The sequence below is a fragment of the Pleurodeles waltl genome, chromosome 2_1 (genome assembly GCF_031143425.1).
Source record: "Pleurodeles waltl isolate 20211129_DDA chromosome 2_1, aPleWal1.hap1.20221129, whole genome shotgun sequence".
NCBI lineage: Eukaryota > Metazoa > Chordata > Amphibia > Caudata > Salamandridae > Pleurodeles > Pleurodeles waltl.
The window spans coordinates 736,947,033-736,973,716 of record NC_090438.1 but is presented as its reverse complement, the minus strand read 5'-3'; the positions used below and the strand labels follow the sequence as shown (position 1 = coordinate 736,973,716).

At 45.8% G+C, this 26,684-nt stretch overlaps 1 protein-coding gene and 1 long non-coding RNA gene across 8 annotated transcripts in view; one reads left to right on the top strand and one right to left on the bottom strand.

Annotated features, from left to right (window-relative positions):
- The window catches only part of FARS2 (phenylalanyl-tRNA synthetase 2, mitochondrial), a 1,511,864-nt gene that overhangs the window by 878,917 nt on the left and 606,263 nt on the right, over positions 1-26,684 (top strand). The gene's annotated exons all lie outside the window — the stretch shown is intronic.
- On the bottom strand, positions 234-17,431 carry LOC138268049 (uncharacterized). The gene is made up of 3 exons (XR_011199909.1): positions 17,320-17,431; positions 12,112-12,220; positions 234-348 (listed from the first exon to the last, which is right to left on the bottom strand). It is a non-coding gene; the product is annotated as an uncharacterized lncRNA (long non-coding RNA).

The window sequence follows — 26,684 nt, the reverse complement described above, 5'->3', positions numbered from 1 at the left end:
GGAGGTCCTGCAGGGAAGGGGAGACCATATAACAAAAACCCCTAAAGTAAACCTAACCTCACAAGGAAACCAACCGCCCGAGGATTTCTACAAAGAGGAGAAGGTCTGAGAACACCTATAGGGGGAACCACGAACTAAAGGACAGTTAAACCCTCACTTCCCTTCACTTATACCTATTCCCCCACCACCCTACTAACCCTATATACTTACCTTATATATATATATCCCACTTACCTGTTTTGTTATCCTTCTTTCTATTTCTTTGGAGAACCTGGCCCACTGACGTAGAGGAGGATCGGAGACCTTCCCAAAGCTGGACCGGGTTACATATGGACTATCACCAAAACCCTGAAAGAGAAGAAAAAGGGAACTTTTGTTAACTATTTCTGGATTGCAAGTGCGTTATCCTTGTGAACAAGAAACAGGGGATAAAAAGCCATCCTTAAAACCAAAACACGAATAAATTAGCTAAACCCCACCTTCTGCGCCTGTTATATTATTCCAATATCCCTTTCATTTGCTTCAGGGATAAAGAACCCATTACAGTCATGCACCCATCTATTTGTCACAGACAAAATTACCCAACAATAGGAAATGATGCTCCAAAATCCTGCCATGTTGATGACAAAAGTACAATAGCCTGGAGAAGGTGACATCTGAAATACTCATGTTACACAGGAAACATATCTAAAATGCACATTTCACCAAGTGATATTTGTCCCAATAGTCATGGAGGTAGTACTAATGTTGGTCAGATAGGCCACATGTGGCATGGAAATGGACACTTTAGACATCATGTGCAATAGGTCAGGGAGAGATGCACCCAAACTCCACTACACAGTGAATCAGCAAGCCCCCGGGTAATCACAACTAATGTCTTGCACCCTTTACAATGACATACTCTTGGTGCATCAGTAGACGCTATTAGTTCCTTGGAGGTTGGAGAGGCCCTGAGATTTGCAAGTACTTGTTGAAGGCCATCAACATGTTGCCCAATCGGAAGTTACATCATTGTCTCAAGTATTGTCATGCAGACCCAGATGTCTGTCTGTGGATCAATGCTTATACCCAAACACAGGTGATTTCAACATAAGTGCAAGTCACTCCATGATGTATGTCAAAAGTCCGGTCACAGACCTTACACATTACAAATGTGCAGTGCACGTTGCTACATGCTGCCATATCAATGGCATAGCAATGCACATTGTGGCTCAAAACTCTAGACCTACCTGTCATGCCCCTCACTGCTACTGCAGTTGTACATGCCAAATGACATGCTATGACGGATGAGGGAATGTGTCAGCCAATAAGCAATGGTGACACACTCCTGTATGTGGCACAACATGAAATGTGCCCCCATTGTAAATAAATGGCTTATTAAACACACAGGTTGCCATGCACATATATGTGAGGGAATACAGACATCTTCCCATCAACAGAGGTAGACCATGTATGAGAAAGTAGCCTCTTTCTAGCATGGTTACCCCCATTTTTGGCCTGTTTGTTAGTGTGTTTTGACTGTGTCCCTGGGATCCTGCTAGTCAGGACCCCAGTGCTTATGGTTTGTGGCCTACTTGTCAGTATGTTTCACTGTTTTTGTCTGTGTGCTTGACTGTGTCACTGGGATCCTGCTGCCACGAACTCAGTGCTTATGCTCTCTCTGGTTCCACATTTGTCCTTACATCCTGTTAACCCAGTATTTCACTCCATATTGGCATACTGCCCCCCCCATTATAAGTCCCTAGTATATGGTACCTAGGTACCCAGGGCATTGGGGTTCCAGGGGATCCCTATGGGCTGCAGCATCTCTTTTGCCACCCATAGGGAGCCCATACAAAGGCTTCTTTCTACAGGACTGCCATTGCAGCCTGTGTGAAATAGTGCATGCACTTTTTCACAGCCATTTGCACTGCACCAGGTCACTTATAAGTCATCTATATGTCAGGCCTTCAGACTCTGAAGGCTGGGTGCAGAGTACCTGTGTGTTAGGGTACCCCTGCACTAGCAGAGGTGCCCCAACATTGACCAGGCCTATTTTCCCAGACTTCATTGTAAGTGTACACTGGACATAGGTCAATACCTATATCCAGCTTCACAATGGTAACTCCAAATAGGGCCATGTAAGGTGTCTAACAACTGTGAATTGTACCCCAATACTGATTCCAGTATTGGTTGCACAATCCCATGCACTCGGTGTGCTCCACAGTGGACCCCCAGTTCTGCCACACCAGCCTTCTGAGGTTTTCCAGGCAGCCCTGGCTGCTGCCTCCTCACAGACAGGCTTCTGACCTCCTGAGGCTTGAGCAGCTCAATCCCAGGAAGGCACTTCCTTTAGGAGAGGGGTGTTGCACCCTCTTCCTTTGCAAATAGGTGTTACAGGCATCCTCCCATAGCCTCTGGAAATGCTTTGAAGGGCACAGATGGTGCCTTCCTGCATAATCCAGTCTACACCAGTTCAGGGACCCCCAGTCCCTGCTCTGGCGCAAAACTGGACAAAGGAAAGGGAAGTGACCACTAACCTGTCCATCACCATCCCAGGGGTGGTGCCCAGAGCTCCTCCAGAGTGTCCCTGGGTTTTTCCATCTTGGATTCCAAGGTGTTGGGGCACTCTGGGAGCATCTGAGTGGCCAGTGCCAGCAGGTGACATCAGAGACCCATCCTGATAGGTGGTTACCTGGTTAGGTGGCCAATCTGCCTCTCAGGGTGACTTAGGGTCTCTCCTCTGGGTGTTTCTTCAGATTCAGATTGCAAGACTCCAGCAGGAATACTCTGCATCCTTTACTTCATCTTCTACCGACGGATCAACTGCTGACTGCTCCAGGAACTCTACAAAACTGCAACTAAGAAGCGAAGACGACTTCTACAACATTATAATTTCAGCTCCTGCCAGCAACTACAACAGCTTCCAGGTTGTGCATCCTCCGAGGACTGCCTGTTTTCATCCTGCACCAGGAGAACCGAAGGAATCTCCAGTGAGGTGACAGTCACTTCCCTGTTTCAGCAGGCAGCTCTCTGCAATGACGACTGGTGGCTTGGGTCCCCTCTCCAGATGACAGGCGTGGATCCAGCAATGCAGGTGGTAGACTAAAGTGAGTCCGGCAGTCCCAACGTCCAGCTGTCCAACTTTGATGGAGGTAAGGGCTTGCCTCCCCACACAAGATAGTACCCCCGAGCACAGCGTGACTTGCAGTTGCCAAGGCTTGTGTGCGACCTTCCAAGAAGTTATTCGTGCGCAGCACAGCTTAGACCTCCACCACTCCATCCTGTGATGCACAGCTTCCTGAGTTGTTCTCTGGCGGCGTGAAAATCCTTTGTGTTGTGCTGCGTGGTCCTCCATTTGCACCTCCTTTGTTTCCTTGCTGTGGGACTCCTGTGCATGCTGCCTGGTCTTCTGAGTGATCTCTGAGTTGCTGAGAGCTCCCTTTGTCTCCCCCTCCTGGGTAGCGACCACCAGGTCACTCCTGGTCCTGGACAGCTCCATTTTATGGTAACTGCAAGCTTTGCGTGTGCCAAGGGTTGTTGGCGGAATCCAGTGACGCAAACCAGACTGCATTCATCCATTCGGTGTGGACATCTTCTGCACCAACCAGGAACTCGCATCTGTCTTCTTTGGTGCAATACTGACTTTGTCTTCTCACCGGTCATTCTTCATTTGCACCTTCATCCGGGTTAGCAGGGGCTCGTGTTTTCCCTGGACTCTTCAGTGCTTCTTGGACTTGGTCCTCTTCTTCCACAGGTCTTCAGGTCCAGGAATCCATTGTTGGTGTCTTGCAGTCTCTTCTGGTTCTTGCATTATCTTCTGTCACGACTTCTGGTGTGTTTTAGGAAACTTGCTTTGTTTTACTCTCAGCGCCCCTCTACACACTACACTTGCCTAGGTGGGAAACCGACTCTCGCATTCCACTATTTTAGTATATGGTTTGTGTTTTCCCTAGGCCCATTGCAACCTATTGTCATTTTCACTATTTGCACTGTTTTCCTACTGTGCACTTACCTGTTTTTGGTTACTAGTGTATATATTGTGTAATTTACTTACCTATTAATGGAGTATAGTCTCCAAAGTATTTTTGGCCTTTTGTCACTAGAATAAAGTACCTTTATTTTTGTAACACTGAGTATTGTCTTTCATGTGTGTGAGTACTGTGTGACTACAGAGGTATTGCAAGAGCTTTGCATGTCTCCTAGTTCATCCTTGGCTGCTCTGCCTACAGCTACCTCCAGACAGCCTGGCTTCTAGACACTGACTACATTTAACTAATAAGGGATAACTGGACCTGGTATAAGGTGAAAGTACCTTTGGCACCCACTACAAACCAGGCCAGCCTCCTACACCATCCATGAAACAGCAGCTTACAAATGTTTTCCAAACGAGAAAGGGACACATGCCGACATGTAGGCACATGGGATATTTGAAACAGTGATGACACATATATCATGTCAATGGACATTACCTACTTTTGCATAGCCACAGTGACTCTCCCACAGTCTAGACTAGGTCCCATACTGGTAGATACATTTGACAGGCACTGGTCTCTGCAGGCTGAGCTGGCAGAACCTACATTACACTCCATTCCCCTCAGTTTCATGCATGAGAGTACATCATGTAGCCAACAGCAATTTGGCATGTGGTGTGTGTGTGGCATTTTGAAGGGCAGAGCGAGTCTTGATATGCTGTCCACGCAACAGTTTAGCAAGGGCAGATGTGTTTTGAAAGATGTGTGGCACTATACACATTGCTCACATGACTCACAATTGACTCATACAACATGCATACTCATCTCATGCTGTCATGCATATGCATGTTGTCTGACATTTACAACAATCATTAGGAATGAGATGTCAGTGGATGGCTGTAATGTCTCCTTACCTAGTTATCCAAAATAAGGATGATCTAAGATCCTAAAAACCTCACAAAACACAATGTGACTGAACTTAACTACTGGCCACTAATACCTGCACATTGTCCATTCCATTGATGCCCCACAGACTGCAACAATAGGAACACGAGTAGTCAAACAGGCACACATGGGCACATTCTAGCCTCTGAGGAGGGAAAGAATGATGAATTACAGAGACAATTGTGCACTTGATTGAGGGACTTACCTGCTCCTCTGGTAGGACCTCATTAACTAGCCTCTTCAGCTCCTCTGGAGAGAAGGCAGGGGCCCTATCACCTTCTGGATGTGCATTGATTGCTCCCAGAGGTGGCACAACTCAGCTGAGGTTGTGGTGGTCTTGCTGGCAGCAGTGTCAGGAGTCAAGTGAGTGAATCTGCAGAATATGGCAGTCACGTCCACCACGTACACGGTCCTCACTGCCGGTGGACACAGCCATTGGCCCGCGACCACTACTGGCAACAGCGTTAGCCTATGGCTGTGTCTGCTGTGGCTGCAACCGCCTACCACCATAGCGACTTCCGCTGACGGTCACAGGCAGTATCCAATGTCTCTAGTGGAGTAGGCTAGGTATCCTCCATTTTGGCACCCTGAAAAGCTGTATTGGGCTATATAAACTGCAACACGCTTGCAAAATGGTTCTCTTACAACACAAACAGGCTTTTATCCTGTCTTGTCATGTGGGTCCTTCTACTCAAACACCATTGTAGTATGTTGCAGAGCACAGATGGCATTTAACAGTGGGACACAGTCCACCACTGCCAATGATCAATTTGGGGGTATAGATATCCAGTCACATTTCGAGGGGCAATTGTGTTGCACATCTTTTAATTTGGTCCATATACATGCTGTGACCACGTGTGGAAAACCATGGTGGCCACATGTGACCCTTGTTTTATTTGCATCTGTGATGTGTACCGGTTGCCATTTCTTTCCATTCAGAAATGCCTTGTCACATAGTGTGACTGACATGCATCATGTATGTTGCTGTGGACACAATGACTAATGTTAGAAATCATGTCTTGTCATACATAGGTACCCAGGGAAAGGGAGGATGCGACAACCTCCTGTCTATCAAAGAACATCAAAATCCTGTCAACCGTCCACTGCCAGACCTTCAGACAATGGAACAACCCCACATCGTCCTGCTGTACAGTCTGAATAGGCAAACAGTAGTGGACTTATGTTGTCAGTTGTAGCCAGACCTGATGCCTGCTATTAGTTATCCAACCAGTATACCACCCATTGTAAAAGTCATGTCAGTATTGCACTTCCTAGCCACAGGGTTCATCCAACATACAATGGCCCTATCTGCTGGCATGTCCCAACCTATGTTAAGTATGGTGTTGAAGGATGTCCTCTCAGCAATGTGGAAACACCTGGACAGCTATATCTCGTTTCCCCAGTGTGAGGATTTAGCCCCTGTGAAGGCTGACTTTCATAGTATTGCATGCTTCAGACTTGTGGTGGGGCCCATTGATGGCACACATGTTGGCTTGGTTCCACCGCAGGCCAATGAACAAGTATACCGCATCAGAAAGAACTTCCATTCCATCAAAGTGCAAGTTGTCTATTTGGCGGATCTCTACATTTCACAGGTCTGTGCCCATTATCCGGGTTGAGCCCATGATTCCTTGATAATATGGAACAGCACCATACCCCAGCTGATGTCACAACTGTATCCAGAGAGGGCCTAGCTCGGTTGGCAAGTCACATCTGTCCTGTTTGTGTGTGCGCAATGTCTGGTGCTAAATTCATGAACTGAGTGACTCATTGTTGCACATATGTCCCATTACTTAACAGGAGACTCTGCACATCCAAACTGTCCTTGTTTATTGACATCAATAAGGAATCCAACTACGTCAGGGAAAGTCAGTGTAGTGAGGCCCATGGAAGATCAAGGTGGGTAGTGGAGCAGGTTTTTAGGCCCACGAAGGCCAGATTTAGGTGTCATAACCAGACTGATGGAGCTCTCCTCTTCTTGCCTGGAACAGTGTGTCAGATCACTGTGGCATGCTGCATGCTCCACAACATTGCCCTGCGGTGGAATATCCTGTACATCCCAGAGGAGGGGAAGCCTGCAGTGCCACCAGGTAAACCCCCTGAAATGCCAAGTGAGGATGACAGTGGTGAAGAGGAAGGAGCTGACTTGTGGGAAGACCTCATCAACCGCTACTTTTCATGAGTGTAAATATGTCATGCTATGTAATGACTGTGACTGTACAATGAACTGTAGGTGTGAGAATGTGGGGAGTGGAGTGTTTTAGCAACACCTAGGGAGCTGATACTCTGCAATTTTCAGCCAAAGGCTGCTTGAAGAGTCAGCCTTTGACATATTCCCACCTTGATGATGTTGCTTTGTTTGTGTCAGCCTCATTGCAATGTAATTTCATTTCTAGATGCTTGCTATGTGATTTGTGTACTAGGTATGTTTTCAAGCCTATGCTCCCTGTTTTGTGTTTGTACAGGTACTTTGACCATGACATCCTCATGTGGGCATTTCAGAGTTGTGACATTGGCAGGTATGTGATGCTGTTCTGACATACAAAGTGGACAAGGGTCGTTCCATGTTCCACTAACATTGTGTCTCGCAACGGGCACTCTCTTATGGGCAAGATGTAAAGAAGCCCTGGGGGGAAGGGGATGTGCTAACTGACAGCAAGCACTGGCACAAACCATGGCATTGTACTCCATCTCCGCACTCATTCCATTTCAGATTCAGAAGGGCGACTTTCATTATTTCAAGAATCTCTTTGGGCCGGAAATCCCCACTGTGGTTTTCCTCCCACTGGCCCTATTACAAGTTTCCCACTGGCCTAGTGGGAAACAGGCCACAACATTGACACCGGCTCGTAATCAAGCCGGCTGCAATGTTACTGTGCGTCAGGTGCGACAGCACCTGTCACTCTTTTTACTGCCTGTAATTCAGGCATTGAAAAGTGTGACTGTTCTGTCCATGGGCGCCCCTGCACTGCCCATGCCTATGTTCTTGAGTTTGCTAATTCTAGTGTTGATTTCTTATACTCTTAGTGAGATAAAACTTATTTCAGTGTGAGCCGATTAGTATGAGTTTTCACTGATTGGATAATTTCATACATTGAGGCCAGTGCCTTTATCACTGTCTTTGTGCTTAATGTCAAGTTAGTTTTGGCTTTCATGCAGAACCATGGAACTGAAGGTTCAGCCATACTGTCTTTTAATTTGTTGGTCATCCTGTTTTCAATGCTCAATGTGTGCTAGTGGCTGCCCATGGTATGTGGGCACTGACATTCATTATTGTAGGCCGGAATTTATTTTTCATCAGCGGATTTTGACCCACGGCAAGAGAGAGCAAAGCAGAATACAAAGAAAGGAGAAGAGGAGAAAGAAATTATGAAAAAGAACCTGCAAGAGTGAACTAAAGAGATAGGAAGTGTGGCAGATGGATGCATGATGTTGAATCAAGATTAGGTAGGCATGGTGTTTGGCAACCCACGAACTGGTCGGTGATGACAGCAGGCTTCTAAGAAAAACTTTTTCCTTACACTTTTTTTAACAGATTAAACACTACCTGAAAGTTGTGAGGCGTAGGAACTTTGAGGGAGTTGGGACAGCTTGGTAAGCTGTCTCAAGCCCTATGTGGCAGTCTGAGGAATTAATTTTGAGGTACTTGACTGCTGCAATATGCCGGGGTGCAGATGACCTTGACTACAGGAGAAGTGCCGCTAAAGGTTGTGTTCTTTGGCTATTTTAAGAGTTTACTGGGGGTTTGGGGCTAGACAAATTCAGGTCGTACTTGAAGGTCAATTCAAGCTGGACGTTGCAGTGTAAAGGGCCTGCTTACAAGCCTTGTGGAATAACCTGGACATTATCAAGCAGCCAGAGTTGGCAATACCTGCCAGAATGTCCACATGGAATGCCTGATATTATGAGCGGAATCTCACAAATTGGGGAATATCTATGGGGAACTGTTTTGCCTGACAGTCTTCCACAGGGAATTTGTGTTTCAGTTAATTTAACTCAGACATTGACCATCTACTCTGAGCAGATGGTAAATATCTGCAGGGACTCAGGTGCAGGGTGGGCGATGTTTGGAAGGGGTTGAAGAGGGTGGTGGACGCAAGGGGAAGGTGTTGCATTATGTGCTCCACCTGTGCCTTGGCTTGAGGGTCTGGTATGTGCTGCGAAAATAGTTTTGGCTGCCGTGCAGCCTGTTCCCAAAGCAATTTTACTGACTATAATTTCTGGCTGTAAAAATTGGATCTATTGTTCCAGCACCTGTAGAATCTGGGAACATCTACCCTGACCAATTTAAGATTTAGCGGAACTCTACATGGGAATATAATTGTGTAATTCAAAGACAAACATTCTCCATTCGATCTCCATGATCTTCTATCGTCGCCTCATCACCACCCCCCAATAAGGACTGTACTCTGTTAGTCCCTAGCTAGGTTTCTGCTTAGTTAAAACCATAACATTCATTGTTATGCAAGCAGATGGTTTGTAGAACACAGCTCATATGGTGTGGAAATCTTATTTGGCAGCTTCTAAAATGTAATCAAACGTTTTCTAACACTTTGAAAACAAAAAGCACCAAAGGAATCCAATGTCTATCACTCCTACTATCGTGCCGAAAATGTTGTTGTCTCTCTCGTACTTTTTTTTTTACTTTTAATTCCCTGCAGTGAACTCGTGCTCTAACATTTCCATAAATCTCTATAGGATTTGTTTAGACTGTTGTATCCTGGCGTGCTTTCAAAGCTACTACTTTACAACTGGATAACGAGTAGAATACATAATCTATTCTTGTTCATGGTTGGAAGACTATTTTGAGTCTTTCCTTAGTTAATTGCACAATTTATTTAAAAATATATCGGTTTTGGAAATTGTTAGCCACACTATGTCAGGATGAAACCATAACATTATGCCTTCCTCTCACGCTTGTATAGTACTGCTGCTGTTTATTTGAAACAAAGGGCCATACTATCAACATTAGTAACCGAATTTTCCAAATTGCAAATATTACCATTCACAATTTGGAAATTGCTTTATTGCTGGTGTATGAAACTTTTAATTTCCAGATAGCGATTCCTAGTGGGTTGCAAATTAACCTACCTCGTGAATGTTAATAAGGTAGGTTACAGGTAGGAATCTGCGTTATTCTAGGTCGGGTGACCTGCACTTCTACAGTCATTAAATTATTAATGTTTTGCAACTGGAATTTGGTTACAAAACATTGATACACACCGTTCCAATTTGGTCACAAACGCGAATTGCTATTCTGTAATGTATTACCGAAGCGCAGTTTAGGTTTGATACATACCAAAATGCTTTTTTTGCGAATTGGCCCATTTGTGCCACACAAAACTTGATACATTTGGCCCTTAGACTCTCATTCTGATTTCCAAAAGCTCTGATCATACCTGATGTTTAGGTCTGGCCTAGAAGTAGGTTTAGGTGTTTTGTGACACTTAAGTTTTCAGAACAATTCATAAAGAAAAAATAGTTAAGTATGTACATGCAGAAGGGCAGTCTGTCGGTGGTCTTCTCCATTGGCCACTTAATCTGTCATTCACATGTTGCTTCCACCAACTCCAGCATTTGTGAATGCCTTAATTTTGTCTCTGTACATGTGAATGTTTGCCTGCAAAGTGGTGCACCTCAATAGCAGAGCTTGTGAGCCAATGTCTCCTTTTGTTTATATTTGACTGTTTTTACTATTTTTAGCCTGGACCATGTATTTTTTAGGTTGAAGCCTACCAGACAGCATAGCTGTCTGGTTTGCTAAGTACGTCTTGAGGACATTCGGAAAGCTTCCCTGGGAATGCATTTTGCCCGTTGTTTACCATTGGCTTTATGGTTTGTAACTCACATTTGCTTGCTTCCTATTTATTGGCTCTGTTTGTTTTAGGCTGTCTAGCTCGAGTTCATCCCTTCCGTTGCCCAAACCTTGTTTACTGTAATGCTTCACCAGTGCTCTATTTCTGTAAACAGGCATTTAAATCTTGTTCTTATCTTGCCACATTTACTGTGCGTTTAAAGAAAGGTCAAATGCCTATATTTCTCTCCCATGGAGTGTAGTGTTTTCTTTTTATTCTCTGACTTGAAAGTGAAAGGATTTATATGGCAATCATGAGGGCTCCAGGGTAGTGATTCAGGAAGGCTGTACAATGTTATTTTTTGTAGCTCACAACAAAATGTAAATGTTTGTAAAAGGATTGTGCTGGCATTTCAGAATTACAAAAGCTCAAATGAAGCACACTTTTTGGTAATTCTGAAGTGCATTGAAAACAAATCTTTTAAAACAATCAAAATAAGTCAGTACAGTAGGAGATACATTTCCACATGTTATTGTTTGTGTGCTGTATACGTTTATCAGTGAAACTCTATGGCTATGCAAATGTAATGGTGATTTCAATTGAAGATGTGTTGTTTGTAATGGAAGTGTGCTACCACACCATGCATATTCCACTCCACTCTACTCTGCACCACTCCACCCCACTGCACTGTACTCTACACCACTTTTCTCTATGCCACTCTACTGTACACCACTGCACTCTACACCACTCCAATATAGGTGTAACCGGGCGCCTCAGGACGCCCCTTCCCCGTCGAAGGAAACGACCGACAAGGGATACCCCGGGGGCACCCGAGGGATTCCTGACGTGATGACGTCCAACGTCATCCGTCAGACAAGAACAGCCGACGAGAGGCGAGCGGGACGCGTCCGAGAAAGAGAAGCCGACGTCAAGCAGAGCCGGAGAGAGGAACGCCACGGATCGCCGAGACGGAAAGGAAGCCCCGCCGTAGACGAGGATCGACGCGAGGAGAGCGGAAAGCCTTGGGCGCCTCCCGCCCCTGCCGAGGCGAAGTCGGGAGATCCCCTGCAAGCCGGCCACGTCCCTGGAGGGGCGTGGCCAAGCCAGGTACGAGCGTACCGGGACTGGGGCTGGGGTTCTGGGTGGTTGGCTGGGTTTAAGGGGGTTAAGGAGGGAGGGCTGAGATCCTGTAAGGAAGGGGAGCTCATCTGAGTAGGAATACCGATAATTAAAGAATAACCACACCCTCCGTATCCAGACCAGGGAATAAAAGTGTGAGAGGGTCACAGAGAGGACGCAACACAAGGAAGGCACGAAAACGAAAAGTAACCCCACATTCCTCCACCTCCACAGATACCCCCCCCTTCACTCCTTACTAACCCTTATTAAACCGTGTATAAATAATTTGCCCCACTTACCTGTTCCTTTTTCCTTCTTTTGTTTGGGAAATCCTGGACCATGAATACCGGGTGAACAAGACCTCTCCCTCCGAACCGGACCAGGCCGTCCCAAGAACACCAAAGAGCCCTGAAAAGAAAAGGGAATTATTTTATTTTGGACTTGGAGTATAACAGTTTGGCGGACAAGTCAGTGTTATAAATCCCAAACGAGCAAGAAAATAAACCTACTACCCCCTTAAGTGCTGCGTCTATCACCTTCTTCCAATATTCCCTCGACGCGGGAAAAAGACCCCGCCACAGTGGTGTCAGAAGTGGGATATTGGAAGAGGCGACCGAGACGGCCCAACCATGGAGGAGAAGTGTACCATATCCGATATGATGCAACAGTTGGCCTCCGGACAAAGACACCTGCAGTTAGTGTGGGAAGAGCAACAAAAAGAGGCCAAATTGGAAAGAGAGGCACTACAAAATGCCCTTAAGAGTCAGGCCACCATAATGGCCAACAACCAGTTGGTTCATGAAACCGCCATTAAGAATCTCACAGATACCATCGCTGCTACCCGTGTACACCCAAATGTGCCCAGTTCGGTCTTACAACGATATCAAGAAGGTGAAGACCCCGATGCCTTTTTCACCAATTTTGAACGAGTTGCTACTTCCGCTACTTGGCCTCCGGAACGATGGGGCCAGTATATCGCCCCCTTATTGACGGGGACTCTCCAAGCCGCCTATCAAGCGGTAAACCCCGGTGGAATAACCCCCTATAAGGATATTAAAAAGAGCATCTTAGAACGGGTGGGTTTTGATTCTGAACATTATCGCGTCCGGTTTAGGAAAGCCAAGTGGGGACCCAACGAAAATCCCCGGGCCCTATATTTTAGGATCAAAGATCTGGGTCTCAAATGGTTGGGCCCCATAGGGACAAATCGGGAAGACATTATTGAGATCGTGCTCTTAGAGCAATACATGGACGCGCTGCCTCCGTCCACGCGCAACTGGATCAAACAACATCCAAACCCAGATACCAATGCTACCATCGAGTTGGCCTGCGCCTTTCATCGCTCCCTTGAGTTCAAAGTAACCCCCCCCCGGTCAACACCTAGTCCCCTGCGTCTGACTTCGGGAACATCCTCGACAGGGGGACGAAGAATCAATGAGGACATAGGGAGGACCCGGGGACTGGATAGGCCCTATATACAACAACCTCAGTGCTTCAGTTGCGGGGAATGGGGTCACATAGCTCGAGGATGCCCCCTGAAAACAGAAAAACCGGAACCCATGGAAATAGGGGTTACTAGGGGAAGAGTCTTTTATACAGGGAAAAGAGACACCCCTTATAAAAAGAGACTCGTTATCAATGGGAAAAGCACAGTGGCCCTCATCGATTCAGGTTGTAGCCAGTCTGTGGCCCGGGCCGGGTTGTTCGACGCCCATGACTGTACTTCGGGACTCACGGTATCAATCTGTTGCATCCATGGAGAAACCAGAGAATATCCCCTAATCTGGACAACCCTTACCAGGGGAGGAAAAGAAATACCCATAAGAATGGGTTTAGTAGAACAACTGGTTGAAGAAGCTATTATAGGAACTGACTTTTCGGAATTCCCACAACTCCTAGACAGCCTCAGACAGCTCGAAGAAACTAACAACTGGTGGAAAGATGCTCCTTTCTCCGGTGAGCCTTTATCACCTCCGAGGGTACGACCTAAACTCTCCCGGAAGGAGAAAAGAATAATGAAGACAGCCTATACTCAAGACCTCTCCAGCACGCCCCGGGTAATTACAAAGGTCCTCGCCCTCACTGCCCTTCCCAGCTTCCGGACTTCTCAAAGAGAAGACCCCAGTCTGATTCATGCATGGAAAAGTGCACGGCCACGGAAACCTCAGGATAAGGGTCCCTTGTTCACCATAGTCAAGGACCTATTATACCGAGTCACATACAAAGACCAAGACGAAAAGAAACAGTTGATAGTTCCAGAACCCTATAGACAACAAGTTCTACACTTAGCACACAGTCAGCCGGGGGGCGGACACTATGGGAGGGAGAAAACCGAGGAGTATTTGTTGAGAAAATTTTACTGGCCAGGGGTATTTTCCCAGATTAGGAAGTTCTGTCAACAATGTCCAAAATGTCAATTGATTGACCCAGGCTCACGGAGAAAAGCCCCTTTACAATCCCTCCCCATCATTGATGTGCCCTTCTCCAGAATAGGGATGGACCTCGTTGGCCCTCTTCTACCCTCGTCGAGAGGCTATCGTTATATATTGGTATTAGTGGATTACGCCACAAGATACCCTGAGGCTATTCCTCTCTCTAGTATTAACACCAAGAGTGTTGCACACGCCATGATAGGCTTCTTTTCCCGAGTTGGGTTTCCTCAAGAAGTCCTAACGGACCAAGGGACCCAATTTATGTCCAACCTGATGACACAAATATGTCAGCTATTGGGGATCAAACAGTTACGGACGTCGGTCTATCACCCACAAACCGATGGCTTAGTAGAGAGATACAACCGTACCCTCAAATCACTACTAAAGAAAGCTATCTCGGAGACAGGTAAGGACTGGGATAGGAAACTTCCCTTAGTATTATACGCAATCAGGATACACGAACAAGCCTCTACGGGCCATAGTCCGTTTGAACTGTTGTTTGGGCGACAACCACGGACCCTACTAGACATGGCCGCTGAGATGTGGGAAGAAGAAGACGGGGAAAAAAACATTCTAAAATACGCACATGAGTTAAAAACCCAACTACATACAGTATGGGAAAGCGTAAGGGAACACATGGAGAGGGCCCAAGACAAGCAAAAAAGGAATTATGATCGGAATACCCAATTGAGGTCCTTTTCCCTAGGAGATAAAGTGCTAGTTCTTCTTCCCAGTTCCGATAACAAATTATTGGCAAAATGGCAGGGACCCTACCCCGTAACAGGACTAGTAACTCCCGTAACGTATAAAATTCAGCTTAACGATACCCCCCCTAGATCCCAGATCTTCCATGTTAACTTATTAAAAAGATGGGAAGAACCACCGAACGACCCAAGGCACGGCTGCCTAATTAATACAGTTAAGGAACTAGAGATAGGCTGGTGTCCCACTGACCCCCCTTGCGAGAGGGAGATCCCTCTCATTAATACAGAGATCTCGATTCAACAAAATAGACAGTTGACGAATCTCTTCGATAAACACGTTCGGGTGTTTTCCTCGATACCCGGTAGGACACGATTGGTACATCATCATATCCTCACACCACCTGGGAAGACCGTGCGACTAAAGCCTTATCGTATCCCTGAAGCTAGAAAAACCCTCGTAGAAAACGAAATCGAGAAGATGTTAGATCTAGACATCGTAGAACCTTCCCACAGCCCCTGGTGTTCGCCCGTGGTATTGGTGCCCAAACCTGATGGGTCTATACGTTTCTGTATTGACTTTAGACAGGTCAATTCCCTATCACAATTTGACACCTATCCCCTTCCAAGGATAGACGAGCTCTTAGAAAGATTGGGGAAAGCAAAATACATGTCTACGCTTGATTTGACCAAGGGATATTGGCAGATCCCGTTGGGTCCCGAAGACAAAGAAAAGACGGCTTTCGCTACTCCCTCCGGATTGTATCACTTTAAGGTTCTCCCTTTCGGGTTGCATGGCGCCCCCGCCACCTTCCAACGTCTCATGGATACCATATTACGACCTCATACCAGATACGCGGCGGCCTATCTGGATGACATCGTTATTTTCAGTGAGACCTGGGAAGACCATGTGACCCACATAGATCACATCTTCTCGGCTTTAGGGAAGGCTGGACTGACAGCCAACCCCGCAAAGAGCCGACTGGCTTTTAGGGAGATCTCCTACCTGGGTTATCACATTAGCAACGGTATACTTCGACCCCAAAAGAATAAAATAGAAGCCATCCTACACACCAATGCACCCACCACGAAGAAGGGAATCCGTTCCTTTTTAGGTCTAGTGGGGTACTATCAAAGGTTCATTCCCCACTATTCCAGTTTGGCGGCCCCCCTAACCAATCTTTTAAGAAAAGGACAGCCCAACAACATCCCACAACTAGACCCGACTCAACTTCATAGTTATCATACCTTGCAAAGGTATCTCACCACTCAACCGATATTGAAATGTCCTGAGTTCGACAAACCCTTCCATCTCCAAACGGATGCCTCCGATGTGGGGGTCGGGGCCGTTCTCTTTCAAAAGGATGAAGATGGGGTGAACCATCCCGTCGTCTTTATTAGCCGTAAGCTATTTCCCAGGGAGCAAAAATACCCCATTATAGAGCGCGAATGTCTGGCCATTAAGTGGGCTATCGAAAGTCTCCAATACTATCTTTTGGGCAGACCTTTCCTACTATATACGGACCATGCACCCCTTACGTGGCTCTCAAGATACAAGAATACCAACAATCGTATTTTGAGATGGTTCATCGAACTCCAACCTTTCTCCTTCCAGGTGTGCCACCTCCCTGGTGACCTTATGGGTCAGGCTGACTATCTGTCCCGCTTTCCGGATCTGGTGGGGCTCGATCAGCCCCATTCATGTGAGGGGATGTGTAACCGGGCGCCTCAGGACGCCCCTTCCCCGTCGAAGGAAACGACCGACAAGGGATACCCCGGGGGCACCCGAGGGATTCCTGACGTGATGACGTCCAACGTCATCCGTCAGACAAGAACAGCCGACGAGAGGCGAGCGGGACGCATCCGAGAAAGAGAAGCCGACGTCAAGCAGAGCCGGAGAGAGGAACGCCACGGATCGCCGAGACGGAATGGAAGCCCCGCCGTAGACGAGGATCGACGCGAGGAGAGCGGAAAGCCTTGGGCGCCTCCCGCCCCTGCCGAGGCGAAGTCGGGAGATCCCCTGCAAGCCGGCCACGTCCCTGGAGGGGCGTGGCCAAGCCAGGTACGAGCGTACCGGGACTGGGGCTGGGGTTCTGGGTGGTTGGCTGGGTTTAAGGGGGTTAAGGAGGGAGGGCTGAGATCCTGTAAGGAAGGGGAGCTCATCTGAGTAGGAATACCGATAATTAAAGAATAACCACACCCTCCGTATCCAGACCAGGGAATAAAAGTGTGAGAGGGTCACAGAGAGGACACAACACAAGGAAGGCACGAAAACGAAAAGTAACCCCACATTCCTCCACCTCCACAGATACCCCCCCCCTTCACTCCTTACTAACCCTTATTAAACCGTGTATAAATAATTTGCCCCACTTACCTGTTCCTTTTTCCTTCTTTTGTTTGGGAAATCCTGGGCCATGAATACCGGGTGAACAAGACCTCTCCCTCCGAACCGGACCAGGCCGTCCCAAGAACACCAAAGAGCCCTGAAAAGAAAAGGGAATTATTTTATTTTGGACTTGGAGTAAAACAGTTTGGCGGACAAGTCAGTGTTATAAATCCCAAACGAGCAAGAAAATAAACCTACTACCCCCTTAAGTGCTGCGTCTATCACCTTCTTCCAATATTCCCTCGACGCGGGAAAAAGACCCCGCCACAATAGGCCACTCCATTTTACACAAACCCCCCCTCTGAGTCACTCCACTCTTCACCATTCTACAACACTTCATTCTACGCCACTGCAGTCTATGCCAATACATCCTACGCCAATGCACTCTACTCTGTACCACTCTACTCAATGTCTGTGCACTCTATACCAATCCACTGTACACCACTCTCACCTACTCTGCACAACTGCACTCTACACCACTTTGCGCCAGTACTCTAGGCCACTGTACTCTACACCACTGCACTCTACCCTGCCTCACTCCATTCCATATCACCTCACTCTACCCTGGACTATTCCATTGTATGCCACTTCACTGTACTTTAAAACAATTAACTCTATATCACTGATTTCTATGCCACTCTGTGCCACACTACTTTATGCCACTGCACTCTACTCTGAACCACTGTAGGCTATGCCACTGCTCTCTATGCCAAACTACTCAATGCCACTCTACACTATGCCACTTTACTCTGCGCCTTCTCACTGTGCATCACTGCACACTACTATGCAACACTCTAATCTACAATGCTGTATTTTACACTGCTGAAATATGCCCCTGCAATCTATGCCACTGCACTCTACAACACAAGCACTCTACAACACTCTGCAACACTGCACTCTCTGTCACTGAAGTCTATTCTACTCTACTCTGCACTGCTGCACTCTACATCAATGCACTCTGCAGCACTCCACTCTATTCCACTCTACACCACTCTATGCCACTCTACACCACTCTACTTTGCACCACTACACTGTTTGACACTGTATTCTACACCACTGCACTCTATGCCACGCTACTATGCACCACTCCACTCTGCAGCACTGCAAACTATGCCACTGCATTTTACTATGCACCACTCTAATCTGTGTCAACACTTTCTACAATGCTGCATTGTATATCGCTGAATTCTATGCCGCTACTCTCTACGTCACTATACTCTGCAACACTCTGCACCAATGCACTTAACACCAGTCCACTCTACTCTACACTATGCCACTCTACTCCACTACAACCCATTCTATGCCATTGCAATTTACACTACTCCACGCCACTCTACTCTACGACACTGCTCTCTACTCAGCACCACTCTACTGTACTCCACTCTACGCCACACTTCATCTCTGCACTCTACGTCACATTACTCTGCAACACTCTACACCAATGCACTCTTCACCAGTCCACTCTGCTCTGCGCAACTGCACTGTATATCATGCTACTCAACTCCATTCCATACACTTCAATACAGGACAGTCTACGTCACTCCATTTTGTGATACACCACTCCACTCCTCACCATTTCACTATTTGTCACACCATGCCACTCTCCTATACACCACTAACTTTTAGCTATGTTGAACAGCAGAGACACTGGTGTACAACATGGCTAAAACACATTGACAAAGCCAATAGGTCTTGCATAGGCAAGACCTATTGGCTTTGCCAATGTTTTTTTTTTTTGTGTAGCCCGGTAGTCCTCGACACGCTGCTACTGGCTAATGACTTCAGATGAGTTTCCTTTGTCACCTAGTTATGGAGGGTTAACTGTGTTTTAACATAGCAAGTATTGTTGTGGCCTTACTTGTAACAGACCAAGCTGTAGTGTGGTGGTTTGTCTTTTACCGTTGAAATTTGACCACGTTCGAAACCTTGCAAAGGTACTTCGTGTATTTAATCTGCTGTTTTTTTTCATAACAACACTATTCATTTTGAAATGGGAAGATTATTCTCTGCCTTTTGAAGCATCTGGTGAACACAAATATATGTTTTTTTTCACTGTGGGGCTCTGCAGCTCCTGATTAGGTCTGTATCAGAAGTGCCAAAAAACTCCCCTGCGCGGAGTTCAGCGAGCGTCGGAGTTTGGGTAAGTTAATTGGTTCATGCTGATTTTCAGCACCAGAAGTTTCTCTCGCGCGAACAGCATCACGGACAGCACCAGAGAGCTCTAACTTCTTTCTGCCGCTCAAGTAAATTTTTTGCTCGAGCGGCAGCTTCCCCAATGCGAATGGCAGCGTTCTCATCGCGAGCGGTTGAGACTTACTGCTCGCGTTTAGAAATCTCGCTCGCCAACTTAGCTATATCTCTTTCTGGCCCACGTAACATGTACGTTTTTTGGAACTCCACACGGAATGGGGAAATCTCTGAGAACTCCGCCAGTGGAGTGGAATACTTCGCCCACCCCTACTCCTGACACAATGCTACCCGTGTTCACTTTGCATCTTTTGCACTCTCTACATTGTCCATTAGAGAGCAGGCGGAAAGGGTGTCTTCACATAGATGGCATTACAACTGTTCGCACACAACAGCTATGGTGTAGGGGGCGTTCCTTTACCTTAGAAATGTTGTTTCTTGTTCCATGTTTGAATCCCAGCAGACATGCCTTATTTAATTAATTTGCTGTTTAATATTAAGTAAAACATTTTTCATTTAGAAAACATTTAGTAACTTAGAAGATTGTGCTTTGCTTTTGCTGTTTCTAGGAAAGGCTCTTAGAAGAAACTAACTAGTGACCCTGTAAAAAGGTGTGCGAGTCTCTGAAATGTCAGCACCGTTCTCTTGTTCTCGTGCTGCTTATTGTTTGAAATTCTAAGATACTAAGTCTGGCACTTGTTATGTTCCTAAGAATGGGGGGGTTGGTGATGGGAAGTGCTTTAAACGAGGGGTGCTTTAATTACCCAGTTTACTAGCAGTTAAATAACTGACCTTGTGGGCTATTAACCCATATGTTGGCCTTACTGGAATTATAACCAGAGATCTGAAGATCACATCAGATTTTAACAAGCATTGATAATGCCAAAATGTATAGTCTTGGTTGTGGAGCTGTTGGCTTTGTCAGTGACTGTTTCTTTTCCTTTGTGATAAACATAAAGCATTCCAAGATGGCCTCTCTTACATCTACACACGTGTAAGTGTTTGAATGCCATAGCAGCCATTGTTGAAATCTTTTTGTATTTTATCATTAGTTTGCCATTCATGTATATTCTAATATTAGTTTAACATTGAAAGATAGCTGATGTGTAGGTTTTGTGAAATATTAACTAACAAAAATTCATAACAGAGGAAACAAATATTGGTAAAGCCAATAGTTCTGTGGCCAAAGTTAGACCTTCTTGTCAATGCTTGTAGATTCAGAAATCAGCATAAATCTCACTCCAGTCTCATAATTTTATCCAGTGAAAAATTCTCCAGTAATACAGAAAATGTGTTGAAACTATATCCTTTCGTTATCTTCCATTCAGACTTGCAGTACTGAGGTTAGAGGGAAAAAAGCCCACGCGCTACAAGACCTAACAGTTTTCCCTCCGGTGATTTTCTTACCCAATACTCTTTCACAGGCAAGAATGAAGGTCATATTGTTTCTTGTGTTGGGTAATTTTACATTTAGCATTCGTGAAAAAGCAGGGAGAAAAACAACTGTTAAGCCCTAAAAAATGTGTGTGCTTTATAAAAATCGGAGACACCGTAATAGGCTGATAACGAATAGAGCACTGCTGGATGCTGGAATTGTGGGGGCTGGGAATCTCCAATTTTGATCAGTAATGTTTCCATTCCATTCTCTTAGTTCTGTTTCACTGAATAGTATTTTACCATAGAAATCACATCAGCGAAAAGTTCTCCTTTTTATTAAAAGTGATCATTCCCATTATTCAGAACAAGCATTGGCAAAGCCAGTAGGATCGGCATATAACTGAAAGTGCTTGAATGCTTTCATATAATCACTCATCCATTCAACCATGCACTCAGTCATTTATCTTTGTATTCATGCATCTGTGCATCAAGTTGTCAGCTCATTCCTAAATTCACCCTTGCACAATATAACACACAAACTCATCAATAATTGAAAAGGCACATTGAGTTATCAGCCATGCCTAAAGACTGCTTGAGTAACAAAAAAACAGGTGGTTTATAACATTTTCAGAAAAAGGATATTATAAGCACTGTTCCACTTGGCATTTTTAGTTGTTCTTATTTGGTCTTAAAACAAAATTATCAATAACATTATTAAAGTGTGACTCCCAGTGACAACACGTCGGCTTTCACAATTTCAGGGATAGCAACTTAGTGATGCAGGCAAAAGAGCCTGAAAAAGAAACAATCAATGTGAAGACAGCGTGCACTCCAATTGCAGGAAAAAATGAAGTATCTTAATCTTACTGTATGCAGTGTATCATCCAAAGTTTATTGTATTATCATCTTAAAGCTAGAGAAAACCCAATGGGTTTGGGGTTAACCGCCTTGATCACCGGGGGGTTAGCTTTCTTCCCGACACCATTTAAAAAAAAAAACTCATACATGCATTAACACAAAAAGTGGACAAATATATATTGAAAAAAACAAAGGTTAAAAGGATAGTATAGTTAGGTGAAATTGTCAGTTAAAACATACTTTTTTTAATTGACAAAACCGCTGAAATTCACCAGTTATATTTTTCTCAGCAAGTATAGCTTGTGCACTGAATTAACTATAACTTCCCCTCAATGCACAGTGTTGTCATCAATAATGTCATTTCAAATGTTGCAGTGAAGTTATCAATGATGTCATGAACATATCATTACTGATGTAATATTGGAGACAATTAGTGCATGACAAGGGCCCAAGGTATAGTTACTTTAGGGCATGAGTTACAGTTTCTTGAGATAGCGATAACTAATGAGTTTTAGCAGTTTTGTTAATTTAAAACATTATGGGGGTCATTCTGACCTTGGCGGACGGCGGAGGCCGTCCGCCAAGGTACCGCCGTCAGAACACCGCGCCGCGGTCGAAAGACCGCGGCGGTGATTCTGACATTTGCCCTCCCACTAGGATGCCGGCTCAGAATTGAGCCGGCGGAGTGGGAAGGTGCGACGGGTGCAGTTGCACCCGTCGCGTATTTCAGTGTCTGCTGGGCAGACACTGAAATACTTTTTGGGGCCCTCTTATGGGGGCCCCTGCCGTACCCATGCCATTGGCATGGGCACGGCAGGGGCCCCCAGGGGCCCCGCGGCACCCCCTACCGCCATCCTGTTCATGGCGGGAGAGCCGCCATGAACAGGATGGCGGTAGGGGGTGTCAGAATCCCCATGGCGGCGGAGCGCGCTCCGCCGCCATGGAGGATTCAGACGGGCAGCGGAAAGTCGGCGGTACACCGCCGACTTTCCGTTTCTGGCCGCGGCTGAACCGCCGCGGTCAGAATGCCCAGCGGTGCACCGCCAGCCTGTTGGCGGTGCTACCGCCGACCTCCGCCATGGCGGTAATTACCGCCATGGTCAGAATGACCCCCTATGTTTTAATTGACATGTTCACCTAGCTGTAACATTCCTCTAACCTTTGTTTTTCGATCAGTGAATTTTCAAGTTTGTTTTAATATAGAGTAACATATTCTTACAATTTCTAACTATAATGTCACTTTAAACTTTGTTTTTTCCAGTGAATTTCAGTTTTTTTTGTGTAACGTAAGATGTCCATCACCGTGCGCGGTTTGGGTTTGGGTCCAGGACCAAGGTTGTGGTCAGGCCATATGCCAGCTCCCCACTGGTGCCCAACATGCCAAAGCATACGACCTTCGGCTGTCTGGGACGTTGAGTTGGGTGGAGGGCCCAAAGCCCTATGGGTGCTAGCTGTCGACTGTGTGACCTATAAGTAGTAAAGGGTGTTATGTTAGGCAAGGCAAGGCAGACCTACTAGCTTTGGTAAAGGGTCAGACCACAAAAAATAGTGAGCCTATTGGCTTTATCAAGGAGGCAGCATATTAATAAATACAAAGCATATATATTATCAATGTCAAGAAGCCACCAATAATTGCAGTCAAATGTGTCTTATATAAATTCATACTTTGCAATGTTTAATAAAAGTGATTGTCATAAAATTGTTTTAATAAAGCCTTATAAAAAAAATGAGAATCCACTACAAAGGGTCACTGCACTCCAGCTAAAGAGCATACAGCTCCAGCCTGGAGTGGTTTACAAAATATGGTAAGCTCTCCTGGGGTCATGGAATTAATGACCCAGGAGACTTACTGTGGTTTTTTTCATGTTGCTGGGGTTCTGCCATTAGAATATGCTTGGTGGTGTTCTTGTAATTTCTAGGGGCACTATCACAGCACAAAAATATCTACAGAAAGCCCTCACAGGGCATTAGGGGGGGGAGGTTCCCATCTGGAGCAGTAAATACTAAATGAGTGGCTACTGCCACTCGCTTGTTATTCCTTTTATTAATTTATTTATTTTTTATGTTGGGGGCGGCAGAGGAGCCCTACACCCCCACCTGGCTCTCCGGCCACCACTGCGGCGTGAGCTAGGCATTTCTTTTTTAGTTTTTCAAAGTGGGTGCCCTGGTGTCCCCCTGGGTCACCCACATGTAGCAAAATATTGGGGCCTTTGGGGAGAGCTCCGGAGCACCCGTGAGCTCTGCCAGCTCCCCAGTTAACACCATGGTGCGGAGCTGGCCATTTAAAAAAAACTGTTTTCAAAGTGGGTTCCTGGTGCCCATCCAGGGCACCCACACGTAGCAAATCATTGGGGGCCGATGAGGGAGCCCCAATGCCCCTGTTGCCCCTGCCGGCTTCCCTTTGTGGTGTCAGTGACTTTGCTCCATCCCGGGCAAAACAGCTCTTTTTTGTGCTCCTTCCCAGGCAGGAGTAAAGTTGTGTTTCCTCCCCTGGTAGATGAAGATAGGTTCCTCCCAGGCTGAAAACAGCAGTGTCCTTGGGATGGGGTCCTCGGGACAATTCTTGGATTGGGCCTCAGGGATGGAGTCCCCAGGTCTGATGTAGGCTTGAGGAGGGGGTCCTGACATCTTCTCCCCTCTACAAAACACTGGCCCTAGGAGATGGGGGTTCCCAGGGCACTACTGTGGCGCGAGGAGGGGAGCTGCATACCCCACTCCCCTCAGCTTGAAAACAGCCCCAGGGGATGGTGTTCCTGGGGCCTCATAGAGGCTCGGAAAGGGGAGCCACCTGTCCTCCTCCCTTACTAATAAAAGTAGCCAGAGGGGATGGGTTCCCCTGTGTCTCATAAAGGTTCAGGAAGGAGGGCTGTATGCCCCTCTCCCCTTAATTTTAAAACAGCCCCAGTGGATGGGGTACCTGGGGCCTCATAAAGGCTTGGGGATGGGGGGAGCGCATGCCCCTCTCCCCTTAAGATAAAAATGTCCCCTGGGGATGGGGTCACCGGGACCTCATAGAGGATCAGGTAGTGGGGACCACGCACCCCATCTCTAATAAACTAATATGTGCTGAGCCCCAGGTTCTCTCTCAGACCTGGGGGAAAGCTTTAAAATGGTCTGGAGCCCACAATTTTTTCTTATTGCAGCCGTGGTCCTTCGTACAGATGGGCAAAAAATAAAGAAATAAAATTACAGTTTCGGCTTGATGTGGGGGGAGCCAATCAGATCTTAGCTCAAGATCGGTCAGCTCTGTGGATCCTTAGCAGCGTGAAATATCTATATTTTTTAACCTTAATTTCTCAAAAACTACTGAACGGATTTACACCACATCACAAAAAGCAAACTTTCTGGACTAAGATTTAGCTATCTTACAATACTGGGTGTAATTCTGTTCAGCAGTTTTTGCAGTATTGCTTGCCAATTGTCCTATGGAAGAATGAATTGGTAAAGTGCGTTTTGGCACCCCTCCCTCTTTTTCTTAGCAACCCGTTTGGTGGATCACCCCAAAACGTACCATGAAGGAGCTGAGGTGGATGTGAGGTTTTTTGGAGAAAGATTCATGAAGATTTGTCAAACGACACCAAAGCTATTAGTAAATAAAAAAAATAATTTCATATGGAAATGTGTTTCTAACTGTAACTACCCAGTGACGACTGACCAGAATTGCATGGCTATCTTGGGTACGGAATATGAATCAAAGCTGCTTCGCCCAAATAACAGCGGGTGACCAACACCGGTCAGAGCCAGCTAACACTCCAGCATCCAAAACCTTGAGTTTTCCCCCACCTCTAAATAGGATGGAGGAACTACATGTTTGGTGAAATAGTCTATCTGCCATTTTATGGCAGATGTAGTTATATGAGGATAATTTGACATAGCGATAACTGCGTGCTGGAATGTAGAAGAAATGAAAATGGAGAATGACTGGGTTGGCTGAGATGTACAAAATGAAAGGAGGAGAGAAGACACCATTAAGTCAGAAATACTTCTAACATATTTCACACCTCATTGCGTGGGTGAAAAACATACAGTGCCAGTATGTCAGTACAACACTACAAGCGAAAGGCAAGACAAGCGAGCTAACAGAGAAGAACTGTAAAAAAGCAAAACACTAGAAGTTAAACCTTTTTAAGTTGTGCAACCAGGATTTAGAATAGTCTTTCCTTTACTTCTACACTTCTTCCTGCACTTCAGAAAAGAAGATGCAAGCGATCAGGTGCAGGCTGACCATTACCTCTATCTGACTAACGCTAGATCCACCAGCTACACTAAAAGCTTCATAACTGGTCTCCTACTGATTTACGTCCAGTTTCCTGCTTACTCTTCTTTACTAGCATCTCTGATGGTAAAACATGTTTTTAAAGCTACATTGTGCACAACACTTTCTGTGCTGTAGCTCCTCCTTCACAGTCATGTTTACAAATACTGACCACTCTCAATCCTATTTGCATGGTCTGTTCACACCATGCAGGGCTGTACTAGGGCCATCCAGACAGGCCGATCACTGCATCGTAGCCTGTGGACACCAAAGACCCTCCAAGTCACTCCTTCACATGATGTCAGATTTCTGTGACAAAAGATGTTGAATTTTAACCTGCTGAACTGGGTCAGTCAAAATGATCTTCAGTCTAAAGCTGATTCCAGAAGGCTGTACCAGCACTGAGATGGTATTAATGATTGAAGTTATATAGCAATGTGAAAACAATCAATAAACCCAGCTGCACCAGGACTTCTAGCTTTCTTATATAAATTGTATCTAATACATTTTATGTTAAGTAAAGCAGACTCATTTCTTGAATTGAGAGGAAACCTAACTGATATAAGACTATGTCCTCAATAGATACATGTAAGTGTCCTGATATTATTCTTGCTTTTCTTGGGCGAGAGGGAGAGTGTTAATCAATTAACTGAAATCCCCATGCAGGAGTCCAAGA